At 37.9% G+C, this 26037-nt stretch overlaps 1 protein-coding gene across 9 annotated transcripts in view; it reads right to left on the bottom strand.

Moving 5' to 3' along the window:
• Positions 1–26037, bottom strand: part of TENM3 (teneurin transmembrane protein 3) — a 1301596-nt gene that overhangs the window by 996554 nt on the left and 279005 nt on the right. For all 9 annotated transcript variants that reach the window (XM_040490383.1, XM_040490387.1, XM_040490391.1 and 6 more), the window contains exon 2: positions 4520–4682. The gene's annotated coding sequence lies outside the window, so the exon portion shown is untranslated. The remainder of the gene's footprint in view (positions 1–4519; positions 4683–26037) is intronic.

Raw genomic sequence — 26037 nt, 5'->3', positions numbered from 1 at the left:
TTCTTGAGCCAACTTCAAATAGATTTTCTCTTCTACCACACTACCAATGATCCAACATTGCTGATCCCACCCAATCTTCACGTTCCTTGACGTGAGGACAGCGTTTTACAAATGGCTCCCACTTGGCTTTCAGGAAACCACCCTTTTCTGGTTCCCTCCCCCTTCACTGACCACGCCTCCCAATCTTGACTTCTACACATAGGGGTGCCCATGTCTAAGCCTTTGGTGCTCTTTCTGCTCTGCCCACAACTGCTCTCTTAGTGGTTTCACCCAGTCTGGTTACCTAAACACCTTCTTTATTCTGGCAATTTCTAAAGTCCTATTTCTTTTTTTTTTTTTTTTTTAATTTTTTTTCAAAGTTTTTTATTTATTTTTGGGACAGAGAGAGACAGAGCATGAACGGGGGAGGGGCAGAGAGAGGGGGAGACACAGAATCGGAAACAGGCTCCAGGCTCCGAGCCATCAGCCCAGAGCGTGACGCGGGGCTCGAACTCACGGACCGCGAGACCGTGACCTGGCTGAAGTCGGACGCTTAACCGACTGCGCCACCCAGGTGCCCCTAAAGTCCTATTTCTAACCAAGACCTGAATGACAGATTCTTATATTAATGCTGTTTACTTAGCATTTCCAATTGGACACTTAATAGGCATCTCAGGGTAAACGAGCCCAAAACAGAACTCTACCAAATTTTTCCTGCTACTCTTGCCCATCTTAATAAACTACAACTCCATCCTCCTTTGGAGTCATCTCTGGCTCTTCTTGATCTCTCATCTCATAGGCGACCCATCTGAAAATTTTGTATTACCTCCAGAATATATTTATAATGTGAAACCACATATCGCCACTGCCTTCTCTCTCATCCTGGTCCAAGACACCATTATCTTTGCCTGGATTATTGCCATAGTCTCCTAACTAGTACACCTGCTTCCGCCCTTTCTCCTCTTCCATGTATTCTCAGCACAGCATCTGGGACTGTTGTTTTAAAACACACATCAGGTCATGTCATCTTCCTGCCAAAATCCTCCAATATTCCACATCCAGAAAAAGAAATAACAACACACATATAAGCACAGAGAACAAAAAACAATCCCTTAAAGGCTTCGCATCTTACATAGATGAAAAGCGGAAATTGATCAGTAGCCTCTAGCTATCCATCTCTGGTTCTCCTGTGCTGTTCCTCTCCTACCCACACTCCTGCTTTCCTGCTGTTCACCCCTTTGTGCCATTTTCCTCCCGTAGGTGTGTCCTTTCCCAAAGCTATGCACCTGCTCTTGTTTCTACCTGGACTCTTTCCCCAGCTACCTCCAGATGCCTTCTCTCACCCCTTTGCTCAAATATCACTTTCTCAGTAAAACTTTCCTTATTCACAAAAGCACTTTCAAGCATCCTTCCCTGTTTTATTTTTCCTCATAGTACTTCTATTTCTCTGTCTCTGTCTCCCTGTCTCTCTCTCTCTCTCTCTCTCTCTCTCTCTCTCACACACTCTTATTTATTCCATCTATAGTCTGTTTTTCCACACAAGAATGCATGACCTATGAAAGCCAGGATTTTTTTTCTTTAATCTATTTTGCTTACTGTTACAACTTTCCCGCCAAAATTAGTTTTTGGTACGTAAAAATCCATGGGTAAATACTTGCTGAGTGAATGCACAAATGGTATGCAGATAATTAAAGGTATATGCATTTCTATGGAAGAAATATTAAGAAACTGTAACTGGGAATTATTTTAGAGGTAAGAGGCTTTTTGTAAATGTCTGTGTTTCTTTCTATCATTAGTTTTTGTTATTTAAAATTATAACCAAAATGATACTGACACTGATATCACAGGACTTTACAGGCTATTTGTTGTATTTTTCTTCATACTACTGTCTTAAAAAAAGTAACAGATTTTATTTTAAGTAAGTCCACACGAGCTTTAAAATTGTTATTAAACTTACAAGCAAGAAATTTAACCAGAGACCAAACACTCGTAGAATAATGAGTTGTCTGGCGACCTGAATAGTCCCACATCTAAAGAATTACATGCATTGTGAATGAAGAAAGAGTATAAGATACCTGCCAAATGACGAAAGCAGTAAGTATATGTAAGTGTTCTGTTCTGAAGACAAGAGAAGAGTTTACTGAGGTTTCCATAAACACCTTTCTCTGGATGTGGAATATTGGAGGATTTTGACGAGGAAAATGGTAACCAACATGCCTCCTGGTAAGTTCATTCATGTATCAAATAATAATAGCATGATTGCAATACAATATAGCAACTGGAACCTTGCATCTGATAGTTTGTGTTCGGCGACAGAAGAGAGTGAGCGCTGATCATATTAGCTTGAGTGATAGGCTATTATATTAATGGTTCCATTCCAGGCAGGGTGGTCCTGGCCCATCACAGTGCTGACTGTGCTCCATTTTGTAATGACTTACGGTTTTCTGTCGGGCATCAGCACTTTGATTACCCAACACATATGAGGAAAAAACAAAACAAAACAAAACACAACAAAACACAACAAAACAAAACAAAACAAAACACCTTGGTACTAATTCAGGCACATTTTACCAATTTAAATCCAAACGTATCGTTAACATAGTATTATCAAAGTACGTTGGGTTTTTGTGTTAACTGCATTAAAAATACGTGAATTCAACTAGAACTATCTGCCAACTGATGAACATATGGTTACTTTTTCTACTAATAAATATTTCTACAGATATGAGACTAATGAAGCACAGTGATACTGCCTTTTCATGATTATTAAATACATAAATTCTCAAGAGATACGAATAGATTTAGGTCATTCCAAGCACAACTTCATAGAAAACTACTTGTAAGTACTGTAACTTGCTTAGCACATATCACATGATGAGAGAATGTGACATAAACACATAATTACAGAAAATCAAAATATATGCTCAGGTTTTTTGAGCCACAGGTTTCACGTTCACTATACCTCCATAATTTTTTCAAGCAGAAAATGTTATATTACTTATTGTGCAATGGTCTTGGCACATTATATTTGGCGGCTGTTAGCCACCAAATAATAAAAAGATCTTACAGTCAAGAAGCTGTTCCTTCTTTATTCCATTTCAGTCTTAGTGAGATAGTCTTGATGTTAAAAGCATTTTATATTTTTTTTTTACGAGATTATAAGCTCAGGATTTTCTGATCTCTCTCAATTTTTCTCCACTTCAGGTTTTCTCCCAGGTAATAATACAGCTATTTTGATAGAAATGTAGCCATCTTATGATTTTCTTTTTAAGTGGGTCTCCACATTTTTCACAATTTGAAACAGTAGGCACAGCAAAGAGCACTGGAGTGGAAAGAGAAAGTGTGGGGGTAACATGTTCCCCTGAATGTATTAGGAGACCCAGAATCTTAAAAGAACTCCTTTTGAGCTTTGGTGCTAGGACAATATGGTTCCCCTAAATATTTTCCGATCTGTCAGATTTCCTTTGACCATGCATTGTCTCTACTTTGGCCAGTGCTAATTTTTTGGTGCGTTTAGGTTTGGTACTTTATTTATTATTTTCAAAACCTACTGCAGTGTTTCTATTGTTTGGGTTTTCTTTCCCTTTTGTTCTGTTTGCTTTCCCACTTCTCATTTTGCTGGATCTGCTTTATGCTTAATAACTTCTCAATCTAGTTTCTTGTGGTCTTTATCCTTTTACACTTGCCTTTGAAAACTGCACACTGAGTGAAGCTCAGTCCCTATTTATATTTTGTCTGAATCACACATCATATTTTAACGACATATTTTAAGTAAATAATTCAATATCCCAAATTTCCCATATTATTCATATTTCCTTGAAAATAATTGAAATGATGGGCTTTTCATAACTGTTGAGACAGCTTTAAAAATCTGTGAATAAAATTCTGGAGCAGAAATGAAGGAGTTTAGTATGGCATAATTGTCTTCATTTTTATCAAGTTGCTCTGTCTCTGAATTTTATTTTAGACTAATAAGACTCTAGATTATACCAAGTGCTTTATTTGATTTCATGAAAGTCAGAGCCTCAGAATACCTATAGTAGCATAAAAGAAATGGGGGAACAGAGAGCCTCAGAAAGAAATAAACATAAAAGAAACATTTCAGTATGTTCCCCGGTGAGGCTGGGGGTTAGGTGTACCTACAGTTAGGTCCATTCCTGAAAAACCAAACTCAAGGACTAAGATTGGGTTTGATTTCAAACAATCCCTCCATAACATATGCATTGGTTGCTATGCAACAAAATTTAATATCAACAAATGATGCCAAGTGGTTTTTGCATACTGTAATTGGCTTGCAAGTTTTGCTGCTTGAAAATTGCAAAGAGAGTGTGGTTATTTGAATTTAAATGGCTACGTTAAAAATGCTAATTTTTATAATTAAAAAAAAAAAAGAACCTACAACACCAAACCTACTTCTTAAAACTGAAGAAAAGAACTGCCTTCTGTGATAATAAATGTGCAACAGTCTGGAAAGTTTCTCTTCCACCCTTTGGGAAAGCATAGAACATATTGAAATAACTTTTTATGCTGGTCTACTCACCTAGCTTCTCTGATGAGTTGGCTGTGGAAAGCCTGTGTAGAGACGGAGCTCAATTAGTGTAATTTATGTATCCTTGGACGTCAATCATTCCTGTTGAGAGGTGGGACTCCTAAGCTCTCAGTGCATTAATTAAGAGCTCATCTCAACAGAGCCATCTCTCTACCTAAGGACCAAAAAGAAAGTTTTAATTAGATTTTTAAAAGCAAGTATGTCATATATGAAAGCAAGTTTAGTTCTTTAGTTCGTATGCGAAGCAACAACTGGAAAGGGATATTCCAAACAATACAAAGGGCACGCGTTTTCAATCATCTGTGCTGGTGTAAGTAAAGGGGGGAGGGGGAGGCATCCATCTCAAACCTTGGTTTCGGCCCTTGGAAATCCCTTCGTGGAAATAACTAAAGTTTTGACTGTGTTGTTTCATTGCCAACGCAATTATCGGACCCCTGCCTAATCTTTGTCGCGGAGCCGGTGCTGTTGAGGACAGGCGATGTTTTTCTCTGCTGGCCGGCTTTTTGTTCCAGGCTGGCTTCGGACTGAATATGCGGTGGGCAATACAATGCAAGTTCAGCAAAACAGAGTGAGGGAACTTGCGCAACACATCAATTTCATTGGTTCGGTGATGGAGCGAGCATGCCGTTGCTCACTAACCTAAAAATACAGAGGGACTGGAGAGGGGAAAAAACTAGTAAGGCTCACTGATGTCAGCTGCTTGAGAGAGGCTGTTCTCCCGGAACGGCTTGTGTGAGGCCATCAAACATACTCCTTAGGGCTCACGTGGGAAATAATAGATACATTATTGATTAAAATATTTATAAATTCAGGGAGGGAAACAAATTTTAAAAGCCAGTTCAGAATCTAGAAGGGAAATATATCTACAAATAGCTATTCACCCCTCCCTCTTCATAATTAAGGTGGGGAGGTCAGGATGCATGCTTGGGAGAACAGAACCAAACGAGTTTGCCAATATCAAGAAAAAAAAAAAACAAACAAATAGTGAGAACACAAGGCAGAAAAACAATACTGAACAATAGAAACACCGTCATAAGTCACAGATATAATGAATACATCGCCCAAGCTCAAACATTCCAAAATATCAGTCCCAGAAAAGGTAGGAATGCAAATTCTCTGCTTTCAGAAGGGTTGCAGACAATGGGGAAATATAAAGCCAAGCATAAGGAGCACAAAATAAATGATGCAATAATTATAAGGGGGGTTATAACCAGGATGACCGGCACCCTTGGCCGATGACTCAGGACACAAGGGAAGCTGAGCTCACCAGCTCCACATTAACACAACGCGTGCTCCAATGTTTCTCATGACTAGTATATTTCATTTTGGTTTTCTAAGGGAGGGTGTTTGGGAAATCCAGTTACCGTATATGTTATCAATTTCCCACCTAACTAGCATACTCGATGCGTACTGAATAACAGCTCCAAACCTGACAGAAGAAACTATAGGTTTTATAGGTATGTGGTTTGTGCAGTGTGTTTCTAAATGGTAGTGTAGGAGGCAAACATTCCTATGTAGACAATTTGTCAAAAGAACAAAGCTGGAAAGCTGTAACTCATCATTTATGTTAATGTTCATAAAGATATTTTATAATCCTTTCTCGACTCTTTCCCCTCACATATTTTCCCAGCTATTTTGCCTCGTTTATTGTGCTGCATAATGTTTATTGCACAATACATAGAGTAGTACTCCCCAGATACAACTTGGCAATTGTGCTGGTTACACCAATCTTGTGTGCCTGAAAAATTTATGTAATACAATATCCTGTCTTTGAGTACCATTTTTGTGTCCTTCAATGCATCTGTTTATTTGCATTTAAGCCAGGGTAGATTACAAAGCCAAATTACCTCTTTACTATACTCAAGGACGTCTACATGATAATATTAAGATACATAGTTATTTATGTTTTACGATTGTGTTTTATGATTGTGACCGATTTGTATACCTCAGGACTCTCTTTGTTTTCTAAGCAATGTTTAAATTATCTTTATAACAGACTCAGGGCAGAACATGTCAAAATTAAAGAATATTTAGTACAATTGTTTTCAAAGAAGAGATACGTCAGGATGTGCTTTCCCATGGGGTGTCAGCTTTTTTCATTCCCCACCTCCCCCGAAATTAGGTACAAGTAGTTTTGTGAACTGAAGGCAACACTTTTAGCAGTGACCATGGCCACTCTGTTATACATTCCCCGTCCGTTCCTATGGGCCGTGTTTCTTAAGAGCATGGAGGAGGAAACAGGCTTCAGAGCAGGTGGTCAATTTTTATGCTTTTAGCCAAAAATATGAATTTTCTCACTACTTAATTTGCAGCTTCACAAGAACCCAACTTTATGATACTGGAGTAGAAGGCAGCCCTTTCCTAAATGAAACTCCAATGTTTTGATTTAAGATTTTTCTCAACTTAATGGCACCTTTTGGATGTGCTAAAACAGAAGCCCTGCTCACATTGTAGCTGGAACAATGTACCCGTACGAGGCTCTGTGATCTGTTTCCTTATTGGTTGCAATGGTGTGATGGCATTGCAAAGAAGAAACCTTGGTCTATGTTTGGAGAATGGCAGCTGATGGAGACCGGGGTTCACCCTCTGCCCCACCCTGATGATGCGAAATCACATCATTTTTCAAAGATTCTGAGTTTGTGTCTCCACCAGGTCATTGACCAAGACTCTCATCTCCTCAGCGAATGATCCTGTGTTACCAACTACCTGCTTCTAATCTGTCCTCTGTTAGCAGCCACCATGACAGCTGCAGGACAAGAAAGTACTTGGCCTTGTCTTTTCTCCAAAGATTTTGTGAGGCTACTCCCCTAGGTTCCTGGCATTCGGGCAGGGGTCATTGATATGTACCAATTTGATGAAATGGGGGTTGATTAAAAAAAAAAAGTGAGCCCCTGTAGTGACATCATAAAGGCTCAATCTGTTGCCATTCAAATTTTAATTCATTTGCTATTTAAAAATTTTTTTTTTCAACGTTTATTTATTTTTCGGACAGAGAGAGACAGAGCATGAACGGGGGAGGGGCAGAGAGAGGGAGACACAGAATCGGAAACAGGCTCCAGGCTCTGAGCCATCAGCCCAGAGCCCGACGCGGGGCTCGAACTCACAGACCGCAACATCGTGACCTGGCTGAAGTCGGACACTTAACCGACTGCGCCACCCAGGCGCCCCTCATTTGCTATTTAAGAAGAGCATAACTGGAGTTGGTATTATTGTTTTGTTAATATTATTTGAGTGAATACCTTCGCATGAAGCCCTGTGGCCCAGAAAATAAAGACTGAGAGTACATTTACTCATAGAATACTTTCTACCAGGTGGGCTAGTAAATTCTTTTGAACATTTAGCTAATTTATTCAGTGAAATCCGTCAAGCTAGTATATGCTAATTTGCCACATTTTTTATACTCATGGGACTCGTATCCAAAGGCAAACTACAATGAAGCTGTCGATAAAATGACCCAGTTCTATGTTGTCTTACCACTGGTGATTAAGTGTGAAACAACAGGTCTATTGTCTGACCTCCTCTACACTTTTTGAGAAATGATATTAGACGTGATATAAATTCCTTTTTATATTATATAGTGAGAAAAAATATGGACATTAAAATACAATATTGGGGTCAAAAATATGTATATCATTAAATTATAAACGGGGACTTCCAGTAGGCTTTAAATGATGAAAACACCAATTCTGAGTTTATTTCATAAATCAGTTGTGAAACTCATTATCAGAGATTTTCATATTTCTATTAACGAGATTCCACATAAAAAACTTTACAGATAGTAGTTCAGCCGAGGATTGTGAAGGAAGGACAAACCAAGTCTAGAATTGTAGACTGTGGGGCTTTGGAGAATAAGACCGGGCTAGTGTTCTGCAAAATCTACTTGTTTAGATAGATTTTTCCCTAAGCCATAGAGGAGAGATGTCTGAGTGGGTTATCAGTCTTTTATCTTTGACGTTTTATTATTTAGTTTTAATGCTGAAATATTTTATTGTACATGAGCCTAGAGGTTTTCTGCTTTGATATGTTTATAAGACAGAATAATAAATAAATGATGATTTAGTCCACTATTGATGTCAGGACTGTAGTAAGCTTCATATTTTTTAAACCTTTTCCCAATTCTGACTTAGGAAAATGATTAGTTTCTAGTTACTTTCTTGACATCTAAATCGTTAGGGGGAAAACAGTCCCCTCCAAAAATTTCCTGGGCATTAGGTTATGTAAGTGGTGTCGACTAATAGGAACTTGTGTTGAATGTTTCATGTACCAGATTGTGTCCTTGTAACTTTTCCACAAGTTTAATAATAAAGGGGAGCAGTAATCAATGTACTCTCTTAAGAACATATTCAGATGTGAATTGGGAATGAAAGATCGGTCCCTCAAAATAACAAGCTTGGCAGTTAGTGAAACTATTCAAACGCTTCACAGGTGAAGCCACACTGGCAAAAAAAAACAGTAAGGGAAATCCGTATTCATTTATATTCTTTTTTTTTCATGTTTATGTATATTCTTAAACAGTATGTTTTTTCATAGACTCTCTTCTTTCTGCGTTCATGTAGATTCCATATATAGAGGCATAGTAACATACACTACCCACACATATTAATTGCATTTTTATTAATTTAAATGATTTCATTTTAAAGAAGATTGAAGAGTGGAGAACTTTTTAATATTCCCCAAATATTCAATATTTCCAAATAAGCTTATAAACGTCATGACATTTGAAAAGTTTCACTCTTTCATTGTGGTATACAATTGATATACAACATTATATTAGAATCAGGTGTACAATACAATGATTCGGTGTTTGTATACGGAAAGTTTCACTGTTATTAGGCCATTGCCTTAAAATCCCTATAGAAACTATACACAGGATATCACAGGATATTTTTAAAAGAACTTTTTCGTTATCCTATAGTCCATTTCTACTATCAACAGTAACAGTTTCTATCCACTGTTTTCATATTCTCAACCCAAATCAAGGAGAAAAACAAACAAGATTTTTTTTTTCCAGTGAGCTAGAAAATCTTGAGACGGAGGGTCATATTTAACCAGTTATACTTTTACATAAAATATGAATCGCTTTGAAAAGTCATCTCCTGCAGTCAACATCATCCAAACAATAAGTCTGTAATTGGCTATAGATATGCATATATGTCTGTCTGTTTGCATGTATGTGTTCAATGCCAAGTAAAAATCTTTGACATCTTCCTTTGTTGGTCTAAGAAATGCGTGTAAGTGGTGATGATGTGGGGGGTGTAAATGAGACTTAACCGGTTCCTTCGCACATGTATTTACACAATGAATTTTTATTTAGCCCCCATGTAAGTGCCCAGCACTATGCAGTGTTCTAGGAATGAAGTAATGAGCAAAACAGATGAAGGCCTTGCCCTCACTGAGCTTCCCTTTCAGTAGATGTGTAGATGCAACGATTCCCTAAGACCTCGATACATTTATCCAGTCCCCTCACTTGTCTTTTTTATGAGCCTTGGCAACCTGATACTATCATCAATTTGGTGATTTTCACTTTCCCAAAACATTTGAAAACATACTTTGTGTTGAAGTCTGATTTGCCACATAAGATGATTGAAAAAGCAATTCTAAATTACTTCTAGGCATTCAGTATAAAAGGAAGTTTTCAAAGATACGTTTATGGCTTAATAATTAAATCTGGGTGAATATGCCTGCTGGGAACTTCTGCAATAATAACATAGAATGGCAGGTTCCAAGCCGCAAACAAAGAACTTTTTCTTTCAAAGATCTGAGTCACAGCATATTAGTATTTAATAGATTCTACATTTTTTTAAATGCATAATGCCAGAATTTCATGGTAAGGAGTCTTGAATAATTATTCAAGCACAATCCAAAAGATTTCGAAAAACAAAGAATGGGATGAAAAGATTCAACAACATAACTATTTTAGAGATTCTAAGTGCCTGAAACAGTAAGATATGATTGTTTTGATCTCAGTTCTGGAGCTTCCTCTTTACTTCTCCCCCTGCCCCATAAGATATTCAGAGATTCAGTCTCTTTCTGCCTTTTACAAACTAGTTCATACCTGGTCACAACATCCCAATCACTACACGTGATGCCCACAAAATGAAATGGCCCTCTGGGACAGCACTGATGTTGACCCATGGACCTCAAAGTGCTTAAGTGTATGTAAAGCTAAAAACAAAACCATACAAGCATGCATGAATTAGCGACTTCTCTTGAGACTCTGAATTCAGTCACCCTTTCTTGATAAAATGATGGCAGAAAACATGACGCTAGTCTCCAGAGAGAAGCAACAGCTCCTATTATAAAGATACGTAAACTTTCCAAGGGTTCCAAAGATACACGTAAATTCACTATAAAGAAGACTCGGTAAAATAACTCCATCTGAGGTCATATTTTAACATAAATAGACTTCAGAAAATTAGACTTAATTATGCCTTTATATCGATTTCCATCTATCAATATTTAGCTATTTATCTGTCTTTGGAAGTCAAAGAAAAATAAAGTTCTACCTTCCCTCCATGGCAATAACTGAAGCAGGAAGAAACGGCTTGCATAATGAGTTTCATTCCAGAGGTCCAAGGACAGAAATGCAAGCCCCAATCATCCTCTGTATTTTCAGGCCATATAAAATCACAACACTTTAGGGTACTCTCAGAACAGTTAGGCGATTCTAATTTGTGTCCATTCTCCTCCTTCACATCCGTCTCCATCAATAATTGATAAAGCAACAACGGGTCTTAGCTGACTTCTTAATTCTAATATACAGAAATTATCTCCTGGAAATAAATTAACACCTATACAATAGTCTGCAAATGGATTGAAAGTAATTTGGTGGTTCTTAAGACGCTCCATGGGTTCTGTTTTATTTTTTAGTCAAGTTTTCACTACACGTATCTGCTCACTTCACCCCCATGCTGTCCCCACCCTGCTCCCACCTCAAAATACAAGTTCCTGTCACACTGAGGCACAGACTCGTTCCAGTATTTTTGCCCCTTCTCTTGGTTTGCTCTCCAATTTTCTCTTAATTGGTACTGACATATCAACAGTGCCCATGCAAATGTTATGCAAATATCAAATGGAAAGCTTTTTTTTTTAATGAGAAACGCAATTGATAACTGTGTAAATATAATAACTGTGCTAGTTACAGTTCACCTGATTTATGCAAAGAGTATGTGGGGTAGGTGGATTTTCAAAACAATGGCTACTTAGCACTTTATGAATCATGATGCTTTTATTTCATCTCTTTCTTTGGTTTAGAATCTTAGAAAGAAATGAGGACTTCGCACACTCCTGCACTTAAGAAATTGTCATAGGAAATAAAACCAAAATAACCCAAATTAAGTGAATAGAGGGATGCCGTCAGATGTGTTGACACGGGTGAAACTTTCCTTTTACTACATGGCTTCAAAATCCTGTTTTGGTGTGCTCTTACTCTGTGTGTGTGTGTGTGGGGGGGGGTAATTTCCAAGTTCAAGGTCATTTCTTGCCAAGGTGGCTGGGTGTGCTTCTTTTCCTCCGTATATCTCATCTACTCTTCTAGCCCCTTCTCCCACCACCCACCCATCCAATCAACTCTCAGTCCATTGCTATTGCTGTTAGGTTTCCTGCCTCAGGCTGTAATTAAAGCAAATTGGAAGAGGAAGTAGGGAAATCTGACAGCTAATTTTGTGTCTGATAAGTAAAAGATATGCAGAGAATTTTTTTTTTTCTTGGACTCATATTCTTCTTCCTTTCCCATTTAATTTTAGATTCCTTCTGCCTTTGAGGTTTTTATGTAAGTTAGAGATTGATATATAAATAAAATACAGTCTGGCCATATCCCATTCATCTTAGATACTCCCTTAAGTCACAGAACTGACTCTGGTGCCCAGGGAGGTTAGATCACCAGAACAATCTTGCTCAGTGCAAAGTTTATTGATAATAATGCTCATTTGTCTCTTTACTTTGTTGATATATAGTACAGTGGACTGTGATAATTTTACTTTATTTTATATACATCTGCCCAGTAAAGAGAACTGGACATTCAGTTCTTTTCATCAACCACCCTCGGAAAAATCAAGCCCACGTGACTGACATCATCCTAGTTCAACATGTTAAAACCACACAGTATCTCGCACAGGGTAGGTATTCAATAAATACTTGTTACATTGAACTGAACTTTAGAAAATACACCCTTATTAAACAATATTGAAATAATACTTTTAATAATGACTTACTTACTAAAAGGAATCTTCATTAACATTAAAACTTAGCAGAGATTCCGATAAATAGAATATTTGTCCATTTCATGAAAGAATAGAGAACTTTAAAAAAAATGAATGTTTATTTATTTTTGAGAAAGAGACAGAGAGAGAGAGACAGGGACAGAGTGTAAGTGGGAGAGGGGCAGAGAAAGAGGGAGACACAGAATCGGAAGCTGGCTCCAGGCTCTGAGCTGTCAGCACAGAGCCTGACGTGGGGCTTGAACTCATGAGCTGTGAGATCACGATGTGAGCCAAAGTCTGACACTTAACAGGTTTTCTTTTTTTAACATATCTGATATGGTTTTATGTCCTTATCACAAAATGGATACAATCTGAGTTAAAGACTCCATGGATTCTAAGTTTTCTCTCAGATCATTTGCACAGAAGTAATTTAAGTAATCAGAACACAGGGGCGCCTAGATGGCTCAGTCGGTTAAGCGTCCGACTTCGGCTCAGGTCATGATGGCGCAGTCTGTGAGTTTGAGCCCTGTGTCGAGCTCTGTGCTGACAGCTTGGAGCCTGGAGTCTGCTTTGCATTCTTTGTCTCCTTCTCTCTCTGTCCCTCCCCTGCTCTCACTCTGTTTCTCTCTCTCTCTCTCAAAAATAAACATTAAAAAATTAAAAAAAAAACATTTTAAGTAATCATAGCATGCATAAAGTTCATGCTTTTATCTGGGTCATCTACAACCGACAAACTAGAACAGATTTTTTATAATCCTTATGCCATCTTCAGAAATTTCCATTTTGCACACTGAAAACTGTTGTTTGGGAACAGTCAAAAAAATGCAAGTATCACAGATCTTGCACAACTAGGTATTTATTTACCCAAAGGACACCAAAATGCTTTTGGTATCGAAGGGGCACATGCACCCCAATGTTTACAGTAGCGCTTTCAACAATAGCCAAAGTGTGGAAAGAGCCCAAATGTCCATCGACTGACGAATGGATAAAGAAGATGTGGTATATACACACAATGGAATATTACTCAGTGATCGGAAAGAATAAAATTTTACCATTTGCAACAAAGTGGATGCAACTAGAGTGTATCAGGCTAAGCGAAATAACTCAGAGAAAGATAAACATCAAGTGAGTTCACTCATATGTGGAATTTAAGAAACGAAATAGATGAACATACAGGAAGAGAAGGAAAACTAAGGAGACAAACCATAAAAGACTCTTAAATACAGAGAACAAACTGGGGGTTGTTGGAAGGGAGGTGGCTGGGGGGATGGGTTAAATGGGTGATGGGCATAAAGGAGGGCAGTTGTTGGGATGAGCACTGGGTGTTATATATAAGTGATAAATCACTAAATTCTACTCCTGAAACCATTATTACACTATATCGTAACCAGCTTGTATTTAAATAAAATTTAAAAACGTATCAGAGATCTTATTTTGTTAAACATATAAAAAGAGCATGAGTCACATTTTTACTTCGCTGTCTGAATAGCTTCGATCCCACAGCTTAATTTTGGAAGTTGCATTAGCCACATGTACAAGTTACACTAGAAGCCTGTTCATAATTACCATGTAATTACAGAATGTGGCCTGCTGTATTGTTCATAAGATTTCGATTATATTAAATTATGAAGGCATAAAAACTGTGTAACAAGTCAATTTTCTACAAATCCTGAGACATTATAAAAACAAAAGAAAGCAACAAAAACCTGTGGCAGACTGCTTGTTTTCCAACTACTTCCCATTCGATTTCCCCCTTCTTCCTGGGGACATGACTGTCCAGAAAACAACGTTCCAGCCTCTCGAAGGTAGTGTGGCCATGTATTTAAAATCAGGTTAATGGAATGTGAACAGTCACCTTTCTCTGGACATTGGCTTTTCCACTCTTGTCACTGGCTGGAAGACGGACATAGCAAGGACCCTGCACTAGCTCCAAGAACGAAAATAACGCCCCTGTGGGCTTGCACATCAACAACATGGAGGCACATGCTTCCTGAATGACCCAGTGGAGAACAGGCACCCTGCCAGCCTAGACCAGCTGACCGCTGCATGAAAGAAGAATACATCTTATATTACTTACGATGTGGTGCCTAGGAGGTTCCTTTCTAATTTAACGTAAACTTCACCCTACTATATCGGTTAGTGATATGGTCACAAAAGTTTCCTTTATGACATAAAGCTAGTAAAAACCACCCCCCGATGGCATTTTCACAGTCCTCTGAAGAGTACATTATGGACTTCCATTTTTTAGACTGCCTCCATTAACAGAAGCTTCTCTTCAGCTATATTCTTGCATTTGTTCTTTGCAGGAAGGAGAGGATGGCTGAGATCCTAAAGGCACCGTGAGAAGCACAGGTAAATCATGTCACTCTCCACTCGTCGTTCAGATAATGTCGATGGCTCCTGACTACCTTTTGAGGCCACCTCCTCCAGAGAAGCTATTTTTACTTTTCCAACTAGGTGAATAAATTTTCCTTTTTCTGAATGCCCACACAATTGTATCTGTGCTCAGGGACTTTCCTGCATTTATTGCAATTACATGTATGTAAACTTTGTTTTCTATGAAAAGGCAAGGTTCCTCAATGAAGAATATATACCCAATCCATATCACTGTAGAATTCAGTGTTTTGCATGTACTTGAAGCAACTTAAGTATATGTTGATTATAACAGTGAATAAACAAATTCTCACGTAGTAAGTTATAAAACATCTCCTATTAAGCTGAAGGAAATAATATAATAATGTATCCTGGATGTAAAAAGACATTCTAATCTAACCCAGAAGCCGTATAAATTGACAAGGATAATAATGATAATAATAATAATAATAATAATAATGTATTTTCTGCCATTCCATTAGACACAATTAATTGAATTGACTATTATATGGGAACCATGATTGTCTTTTAAACCGAACACCATAATTTCTTTTCAATTGTACTAGATAAAATTTTTAAAAGGCAAGAACATGACTCCACTACAAACTCTCGCTACATTATATAGTTAATCACACAAAGACCAGACTGATCTGATTTTGGTGGGAAAATCTATAAGCCATTTTAAAAATCATGTCTGATATTTACTCACTGGCTATCTTATTTACTAGGCTTTATAAGATCAAATCGGGTGTCACCTACCAAATTAAGGCACAGTAGAGTCTTGATTGATTCTGAAGTTAACATTAGGGCTAGCCATCAAAACTGTGAGTTTTCAGGTGGTTCTTATTAGCTGACTCCCAGTCTAATTAGAACCTGGAAATGCAGAAAACATTTTCGACTTGTTCCTATTACTTAAAAGTCTGGGATCCGGAAAGAAAAGATCTCAAATAGGCTTAGCAAGGCACTTATAGATTTTTTTCTACTCAGTTCTCAAATGCTCTTACTTGAATGTAACCTAATGTGCAATATGACTTCAGTAATAAATATGGTAAATATCTTCTCTCTCTAATATTTTAAATGCTACCTTTCACTGAGGCAAAAGAAAACCATGCTTTTAAATAGATTATGTAGATTAGATAGTATTACATCACACAATCATCAAACATTTTTCTCAAAAAATTTTCCTATCCTTGGGAGACTAGAAAAACATAAAATAGAAATTCAGTACTAATATTTCATGGCTGTATGAATTTCTGCAAGTTATTTAACCCCTCTGAGCCACAGTTTCTATGTATTTAAAGACTGGGATGAGAAATTCCTACACACTGTATTAATATACAAAGTAGATTATAAAACTGCATGTAAAATACTCATGATATGACCTAGAACAGAAGACATTCATCGCACATAAAGTCCTGTGATACTTGTACACAGTGGGGAAGAAAACTGGTATTATTCTACTCACTTCACCCTCCCAGAAACCTTATTTTGCATATAGTGGATGGTTAAAAATGATCTATTTCTTATTTTTCCAATAAATAATTATATTCTGTAATTTTTCACAAAATTTGGTAATTTTGTAAAACATTTATTTTTCTTTCTTTTTTTTTTTCTTAAAAAATTTTTTTTCAACGTTTTTATTTATTTTTGGGACAGAGAGAGACAGAGCATGAACGGGGGAGGGGCAGAGAGAGAGGGAGACACAGAATCGGAAACAGGCTCCAGGCTCCGAGCCACCAGCCCAGAGCCCGACGCAGGGCTCCAACTCACAGACCGCGAGATCGTGACCTGGCTGAAGTCGGATGCTTAACCGACTGCGCCACCCAGGCGCCCCTAACATTTATTTTTCTACACTATATAATTTAGGGAAATAATTTTATATTTGAATGACTAAATATATTTCTAAAATATTAAGCTCTCATTCTCTATTATCATTTCTCTCTTTCTTGATCCTTTCCTGTTAGTGTTTAAACACTATTAAGAATCTATATATTTTTGAAAGGCAATTAAGAACAATGGCATCCTTCACTTGAGACTTGGCATTCAAGATACAAAGTTTTTTGCTAGAAGCATCGTCGTTAAAATCCTACGGTACTGATATCAGAATTGAGAGAAATGATGAATGAAATGCAATAGGTGGTCTTGAACTAGATCTTAGCTTTTATTTTATTTTTACTTTATTTTAATTTCCGTGCAAGTGGAAGACGGGCAGAGAGAGGGGGAAAGAGGATCCAAAGTGGGCTTGAGAGACCCATGCAGGGCTGGACCTCTCGAACTGTGAGGATATAACCCGAGCTGAAGTTGTATGCTTAACTGACTGAGCAATCCAGGGACCCCAATACAATTTCAAATGTATTAAAAAAGTCAATGTTCAAAATCCAAATAAAGAAGTAAACCTGGTTTCAGAGACATACAGCAATTTATATGCATCCACTTAATACTTTCCCTTCCTAAGATCCCCTGAAACAGCAGTGAAACAAAAATGTATTCACAAACCCAAAAGAACAGGACGCATGAGAAAGAAGAGAATAGCAAAGGAGCAGTGGTGATGCATTTAGTGGATTAAGGAAGCTAGAACCTAAGCTGACGGCCGAGACAGCTGTAAAGCCGTCTCTTCTGTCCTGCACTGTGCATGAGGGCCTGAGTCTGGAGATTTACCCTCCTGAGAATAAAACACAGGATTTCTAGACTGGGGGACAGTGACACAGCTGATGGAGTTACCATTTGCCAAATGAGAATTTAAAAAAATGTGTATTTACCGAAAGCTGAGACTCTCTCTCCCCTTCCCATCCCTTTCTCTATTCCCTGAAAACTGGCAATTTGGACTTTAGCCTCAGGACAGAACACTAATAGAGGATTTTCTGGGGATTCTGACTGGCTCAAGAAGAAATCGGAAAAATACCTGACAGCACGGAGCAATAAAAAGCAGTGACATCTCCCTAACATCAAGTTCAGAGTCAACACATTCTACCTAAATTAGTAGAATTCTTCATTTAATATTGAATCCCCAGCTTTTCAATATAAACAATCCACCAAAGGTGACCAGAAATCTAAAGAAGGTTTTAATATAGAAGATGTGGATCAAAACAAATTAAAAACAACAACAACAAATCGAATAGTCACTATGCAGGAAGAAGAAAGCTTTGAAATACATACGTCTTCTCAAAGAGATAAGAAAAATTACTGTGCTTGTGAAACAAAACAGGATGCTATCAAAAATAAAGTACGTTTGGAAAACAAGCTTTTGGAAAGTAAAAACATGGCAGAAGAAATGAAAAATGTGACAAAGCATTGGAAAACAAAGTTGAGGTGGCCTACGATGGAAAATAGACAATACAATATTAGAGAACCAGTCCAGGAGGTATAATTCCTAAAAGGAAAAAAAAAATGAAGAAAATGGACAATACATAACCATTAAGTCAGAAATAGTGAAGAGGTCAAGATTTTACTCTACTTGAAAGTTAACAAGTTAGTCTATCACAAATTTATAAACATATGTGGATAGAAGACACAATAGCCCCCCATCAGAAAAACAAATTATTTTTTACTCCAAGCAAAAACAGCAGCGGGAACAGCCTTTTGGGTTGGTTCCCTATGCCCCAATCCCCACCGCACAACACAATGAGGGCTGGATTTTAACTTGTGTGCACCAACCATGTGGTGTGGCATTGAGGAGGCATCCCAAATTTTAGAACACTAAGCTTTTATAGGCTGCTGACCTACCTTGTCATTCTCTTCCCAGGAAGAAAGAGATCATGCACTATCCTGGAATGTAAGCAAACACTTTGAGGGAAGAGCAGAAGGCTTTAATTTTTACTAGTCTAGAACATCTCTGGGGAAGCGTACTTCTAAATCTTCCTAGCGTGATACACTATCTCTACTTTCTAAAACTGCTTATTACAAATGTCCTCTGCTTAGAATGCTCACACTGTACAGGTCCAAACTCTGAGAAATCATGGAGAACTGTCTTTCAACAATCATCAATAAAATAATTTAATAAAATTTCCAGAGCCCAATGAGTCCTTAGTCCACTTGATGAATATAGCCCCTCACCAGAGCACATCACTGTGAAACTTCAGAACTTGTGGCTATGCCAAATTCTTTAAAAAGTTTTCAGAGAGACAAAAAGTTAATATACAAAGGTATAATAACCTTTGACTTCTTAAATGCAACATTGGAAACTAGAAGACAATGGAACGATGCCTTCAAACTTCTGAAGGAAAACTACTTCATGTTAGACTTCTATGCAATCAAGATATTTCCAGATATGTAAAGTAAATAAGAACTTTACTTCTTATGTTCCTTTCTGCTTTAGCTACTGGAGAATATATTCTACCAAAATAAGAGAGAAAAAAAAATCTAGAAGATGAAGAAATGGGTTCCAAGAAACTGAAAATCCAACACGGAAGAAAGGCATCAAGGGTTCAAAGCATAACAAATGGAACTCCTAGAAAAACAGCTCTGTAGTAGGTAACGGGTCTGGATTGCCAAGGTTTAAAAGAAAATGCCGAGGGCTGGTTTCACTAACAAGCCCATGTCACTGTACAATTTTTTTAAATTAAGAATGGGATGCCTGGCTGAGTCTGTCCCACGTTATTATCTATGCTTTGTCTTGACCATTTGCTGGGGACATTTCTGTTCTCTTCTCCATGTCCCTGCTTTAACTTAGTTGAATATACACATTTTACCAAGGCAGTATTCTGTTCCAGTCACATCTGAGGTAGAGGTTGGCCATAGTGAGTTCACCAAAAAATAAAAATAAAAAATTACGGAAAAACTCTCTCACCTGATGGCATTCTCACTGAACAGCTAGTAGCCTGGCCCACGGTGGCCCTTCTGAATGCCCTTCATGTCATGAGTCTTATGCTTATCAGAACTCACCTATTGGGCTTTGCCCAATGAATTTGCCAGTGTGTCCTCGAATATTCTTTACTATTAAATATCATATTTTGAGGAATATTTTTAAAAACTTGAGATTTTGAGGAAAATTGAGGAAAAACAGTCAAATGAAATATAAATAGTAAAAGAAGAAAGGGATGGAAAATTGTGTATATGCTATCATCACTACTTTTTAAAAAAATGTACTATATGGATAAAATGCGTATACAACAAAATATATTAGTATATTATAAACACCTTTAATTTTATTAATTGTATCCTTCCATATTTTCCCATGTGCTACTAAAAGCAAGCATTAATTTCAAAATCAGAAAGTATATTAAATACATCTACTCAAGAACCAAATCTCCTCTGATCCTAATGATAACTTCTAGTGACAGCCTTCCTTTGCATTCCCTTTATAATTATGTTTACTTGAAAGAGTGGTCTACAATCAATGTCTCCAATTCCAACCCTCCCATCACTCTCAAATGTCATAGCACTATAGCTTCTGCCCATACAATCTACAGAATATACTCTGGAAATGTCACCAGTGGATATTCTTCAGTCTTCTTATTTCATCTAGGAGTTTCATCCGGCCAGTGTGCATTGAGTGCTTACTATGTGCCATGCTTTGACCTAGGCTTCACACCACTGACCACTTCCTCCTTCATAAAATACTCATTTACCTTGGATTCCATGACACGCTGGTCTCCAGTTCTCCTTTCATTTGTTCATCCCTTCTTGTTTTTTCCCTTTCATTCTTCTGTGTGTCCTCTGAAAATCGCCACAAAAGCCTGAAAATCTGTGGCTCCCTAGAGACTTTTCATCATCTTCTTCTCCATTTCATTTTACAAATTCTTGAAGTCACAGATTGTGCTCACCACACAGCTTCCTTCACTGTCTATTGTTGACTCCAAATTTATGGGGCACCTGGATGGCTCAGTCGGTTGAGCGGCCGACTTCAGCTCAGGTCATGATCTCACAGTCCGTGAGTTCAAGCCCCGCGTCGGGCTGTGTGCTGGCAGCTCAGAGCCTGGAGCCTGTTTCAGATTCTGTGTCTCCCTCTCTCTGCCCCTTCCCTGCTCATGCTCTGTCTCTCTCTGTCTCTCAAAAATGAATAAACGTTAAAAAAAATTTAAATATCCTGTCACATTGCTCCCCAGATCTCCAGACCAAATACTGATCAGCCTTAGTGACAATTGCACATGTACGGCCCATAGGTACCATGGATATAACACATTCCAAATTTCATTCATTATTTAACCAAAACAAATCTTATTTTTCCCTACCCTATATTTTCTAACTCGGTGACAGATACACCATCTAACCTGTATTTCAAACTAAGAGGCTGAAGACTACCTTGCACTTTTCACTTTTACTTTTCCTTATCACTCACATGTAGCTACCAAGTCTACTGATTTTGCCTTCTTGATTTCTTTGCCATTGTTCCTTTTTCTCCATCCCTACCTTGGTTGGACCTCCATCTTCCTTGCCTACATTACTACCCCTAATGTTACCACTCCCCAAATCTTACTCTATTCATTCCATTTCTACAGGACTGTTAGACTGATTTTTCTGTCATGCAAATTTGATTCTATCAAATGAGTGACCTTTCTTACCTTCAAAATAAGGTCTAAATTTCCCACCAGGGCATTCATAATTCTTTTTCACCTTGACTCTGCCTCTTTCCTCAATATTACCTCCTACTGACTTCATGCTCCAGCCTTACAGAACTAGATTTTACATATTCTCTTGCCTTTCTGCCTTTGTACATAATGCTCCACCCTTCTGGAACGATCTTTCTCTCTCACCCTACTCTACGCATCTAACTGCTATTCATCTGACTGAATTCAAGAGTTACTCCATCAGAGAAGCCTTTCCTGACTCCCCTTTATCCTAGGCTACATTAGGTGTCAAACCTATGTCTTGAATCACGCCTTGTTTTAATACCCCTCTCTTAGAGCCTTATCAAACTCATTGCAAGGCAATCCCACTGGAAATCCCACCTTGTTTCAATGATGTATCCCTCATCAGAACTCCTCTGGAGAGATTTCCTTCAGAATTAGCTTTATGAGTCACACAAGAAAACTTATCTTTATGGCTCAACTTTGTTTTTGCTCAAAGTGGTACTGCCCAGTGTGATCACCAAAATTATTGAACAGATTTGACATTGAATAACTTTTGGCTATTTCAAAAAATTCAAATATGCTTTCAAAGGACAAAGACTTCTTCCCACTGAGAATATTTAAAAGACTGTTATCAGATGTAAGAACTCTTGAATGTTTGCTAAAAAAAATAGCCAAGGTACTTGTAGGATTATAGTTTTAAAGGTACACATATTTTCCAATACATTTTCCGCCAAAAAAATCACCAAATCCATAAAAATGCATATTTTAAATGAAAAAATTAAGCTAATTCTCAATTTTAGAAGACTGATATCATATATAAATGCTGCAAATCAGTGGGTAAGAAAAAATGATTAAAAAATGCAGCATGCAAAGTCATACACAGAATATAGCACTGTAACACATCAAAATAAGCACATTAAGAAATGCAATGAATAAAAAATGATATCAGATAGAAATATCTTGGGAGAACATTATAATATAGGCTAAAATTATTAATGGGAAGAACTTAACAATACTAATATGGATGTCTAATCCATGTTTTATATGTTGATTCTTATACTAATGTCAGAATTATCTTGCCATGAAAGCTATTATTTGTCATTAGTATTTTCTCTCAATGAATAGCATTACGTTTGAAAGAAGAAAAAATAAATAATTTAGAAATATTGCTTTAGAAGTTTTATTGCTCATTGCTGGGATATTTGAAAATAAAACTATATGGCAAATATTAAAATGGATAGCTTGATGAAGAGCTGTCCTTAGAAAGTATTCACCTAATACATTAAAGTATCAAGATCTTTTGAGAATGTCACACAGTAAAAGCACCATATGAATATAAAACAAATGACACAATGCATGCAGTAGGCACTTAATGAGGATTTATGAAATTGAATACCAAATATGAATCAAGGGAGGTGGCAGTGAATCAGTAAAGTGACCCCAAGTTACCTTGACGGTCATTGGTTCCATGATCTCAGACTTAATTTTATTAAAAAAATTTTTTTTAATATTTGTGAGAGAGAGAGAGAGACAGATAGACAAAGTACGAGTGGGGGAGGGGCAGAGAGAGAGGGAGACACAGAATTCAAAGCAGGCCCCAGTTTCTGAGCTGTCAGCACAGAGCCCGACACAGGGCTCGAACCCACAAACCACAAAATCATGACCTGAACCAAGGTCCGACGCTTAACCAGCTGAGACACTTAGGCGTCCCTCAGACTTCATTTTAATGAGCATTAAGAAATCACTGAGGGACTCCCGGGTGGCTCAGTCGTTAAGCATCTGACTCTTGATTTCAGCGCAGGTCATGATCTCACAGTCATGAGATTGAGGCCCACATAGGGCTTTGTGCTGAGCATGAAGCCTGCTTGTGATTCTCTCTGCTTCTCTCTCTGCCTCTCCCCTGCTTGCGCGCGTGCGCGCGCGCGCGCGGGCGCACACACACACACACACACACACACTCTCTCAAAATAAATAAATAAACATTAAAAAAAATCATTGAAATTCTAAGTTGAATTTATTATATAGACTATTGTTTAAAATAGTGGGTTGTCTTTTAACACTTGGAAATATTTGGTGTCTGAGTCTTTTCAGGGTGACTTTGGGTTTTTTATTTGTTTTTGGTATAGGTGTGCTCTTTTCTCAAGGAGAATTCTGATACCTGAGATATACTTATATGAAATAAAGGAGAAACTGTGGTCATATCATAAGAAGTATATATTTCACCAAACCTTTACTGAACACTTAGCTAAGGGCTACAGTTTCTTACAGCTGAGTATAAAAAGATGAAAAGTAAGATCCAATCCTTGCCTTCAGGCATGTCCAGTGGGGCAGCGAAGAATATTCTATTATAATGTAATGGAGCAAAACAAAGATAAACAATATCAGATCAGATGAGTGGCTGGCTCAATGAAGCCTGGAAATTCTGAAATAACTGACCGCATCACACATTTATGGACATAGATGTGCAATTTCCATTGGGAACTAACCCTAGGTAAGCTTTGGGTTCATTCTGAATTCAAATCCTGGCTTTATCCCTTATTAGCTGTGTGACTTGGGTATACAGTAGGTGATTTTCAAATAAGTCTGAAACACTGTAAGAAGCAAAAGGAGGTGTAGTTGAGAGAGAGCCATGAGGGTTTGGGAAAACTTAGTAGGTGAGACAGGACCCCAGTTGAACCTCGGGTGCCCTGTAAGAACTAGGTAGACAGTGTTGGTGATGGGAGGAGGCTGTTGGGCTATGAGGATTGAAGGAAGTTTCGGAGAATGGAGTCTACATGGCATGTGATCTAAAGGCAAACAAGTATGGAGGTTGCCCACTAGGAAGGAAAATATACCAAATTCCAAGATCATATAAAGTCTTCAAATGGTGTTTCATAGAAGATCCATACCGTCTTTCCAAGCTTATATATTCTTCCATGCTCTTATGCTCGCACTAATTTCTTTCAAATACACATTCAGAAATACTTAATTGAATGTAATATTTTGCCGGTATTTATGGTAATTACTTCCAGTTAGTTCTTTTATTAAGAAACAACACAATTTCATGTAGAATGCATGGCACCAATTTTCGCAGTTTGTAGTAAGTTATCTGACATACTTTGCAATAAACCAACATCTGTGCGAGTTGTTCAGCTCTAACAAGAGGACGCTACTTAGATTTTTACACGTACAACCTTGTACGTGTCTCGTATGGTAAAGGTATAGCAAGAACTTAATTCATCTTATTCAAATACATTATCTCCAGTCTCTTCCTGCACGGGGCTTTACTGTTTATTTTTATTTTTGCATACAATTGAATTGGCTTCTGTGCTACACCGTTCAGTGAGAAGGAGTAGGTGCACGTAGCCACACTCTAGACAGACATATACAAGACGCAAACAATACCTCTCTGCAAAGTTCACAGGAGATTTATCACAATAAAAGGGGCCAGAAGAATCTGGACGTTTCTGGGTTACTGTGCTATTCCCCACCGCTATTCTCTAACCATCTCAGACAGGCTGACAGAAACTATTGTTATAACTTCTGCTGGAGCTGTATTTAGACACCATGTTGGTAAGGCTGTGAGACCTCAGTGAAGGCAGGCATATCATGTGCTCTTGCAATTTGCACACAGAAACTTTAAGAGTCTATCATCTGGTTTACTTACGGCGTCTATCACCACTGCTAAAAAATAAAATAAAATGAAATGAAATAATGGAAAATGGCACCATCAGGTTGAAAACAGAAGAATGTTGTGTCGAGAATAAAAGGAAAATATTAAAAACGGTCTACTGGAACATTTTACACCCCATGACTGTCTTCTGCAATTCTGTCTCTGACATGAAAAAGTTGGTCATGAGCACAATATAAGAACTCCTGTTATAGGGGCGCCTGGGAGGCTTTGTCAGTTAAGCGCCCAAATTCGGCTCAGGTCATGATCTCATGGATCGTGAGTTCGAGCCCCACGTGGGGCTCTGTGCTGACAGCTTGGAGCCTGGAGCCTGCTTCAGATTATGTGTCTCTCTCTTTCCCTCTCTGCCCCTCTCCCACTCACGTGCTTTCACTGTCTCCCTCTCTTTCTCTCTCAAAAAATAAACATGAAAAAAAGAACTCCTATTATATTGTGACTTGTCTATAATTGTGCATCCACATTCAAACACTAGATCATTCACATGCTTCCCGTGTATGATTCAGCAAGGGGTCCAACAATGAAATAATTATGTGAGTCATGTTGCCTGCATAAATTCCTGTTTACTTAGAAGTCAGCAGGCAACCTCAAGATTCAAATCTACACATCCTTAACACATGATATATGTAAGGGATCAAAATCAAATCAAAGCTCTAAGACTCAGTATCAGGAGTGGCTAAAAGACTAGTACATTCTGTGCTTCTGTTTATCCACCAAATTTGGCAAGAATATGTGCTAATAATCCCAAACTGAAAGAAA

This window comes from Herpailurus yagouaroundi, unplaced genomic scaffold, assembly GCF_014898765.1.
Source record: "Herpailurus yagouaroundi ecotype Mexico unplaced genomic scaffold, PumYag 181, whole genome shotgun sequence".
In the NCBI taxonomy this organism is placed as follows: Eukaryota; Metazoa; Chordata; class Mammalia; order Carnivora; family Felidae; genus Herpailurus; species Herpailurus yagouaroundi.
Note: the sequence above shows the minus strand (reverse complement) of the source record. Positions and strands in the feature narration are given on the sequence as shown.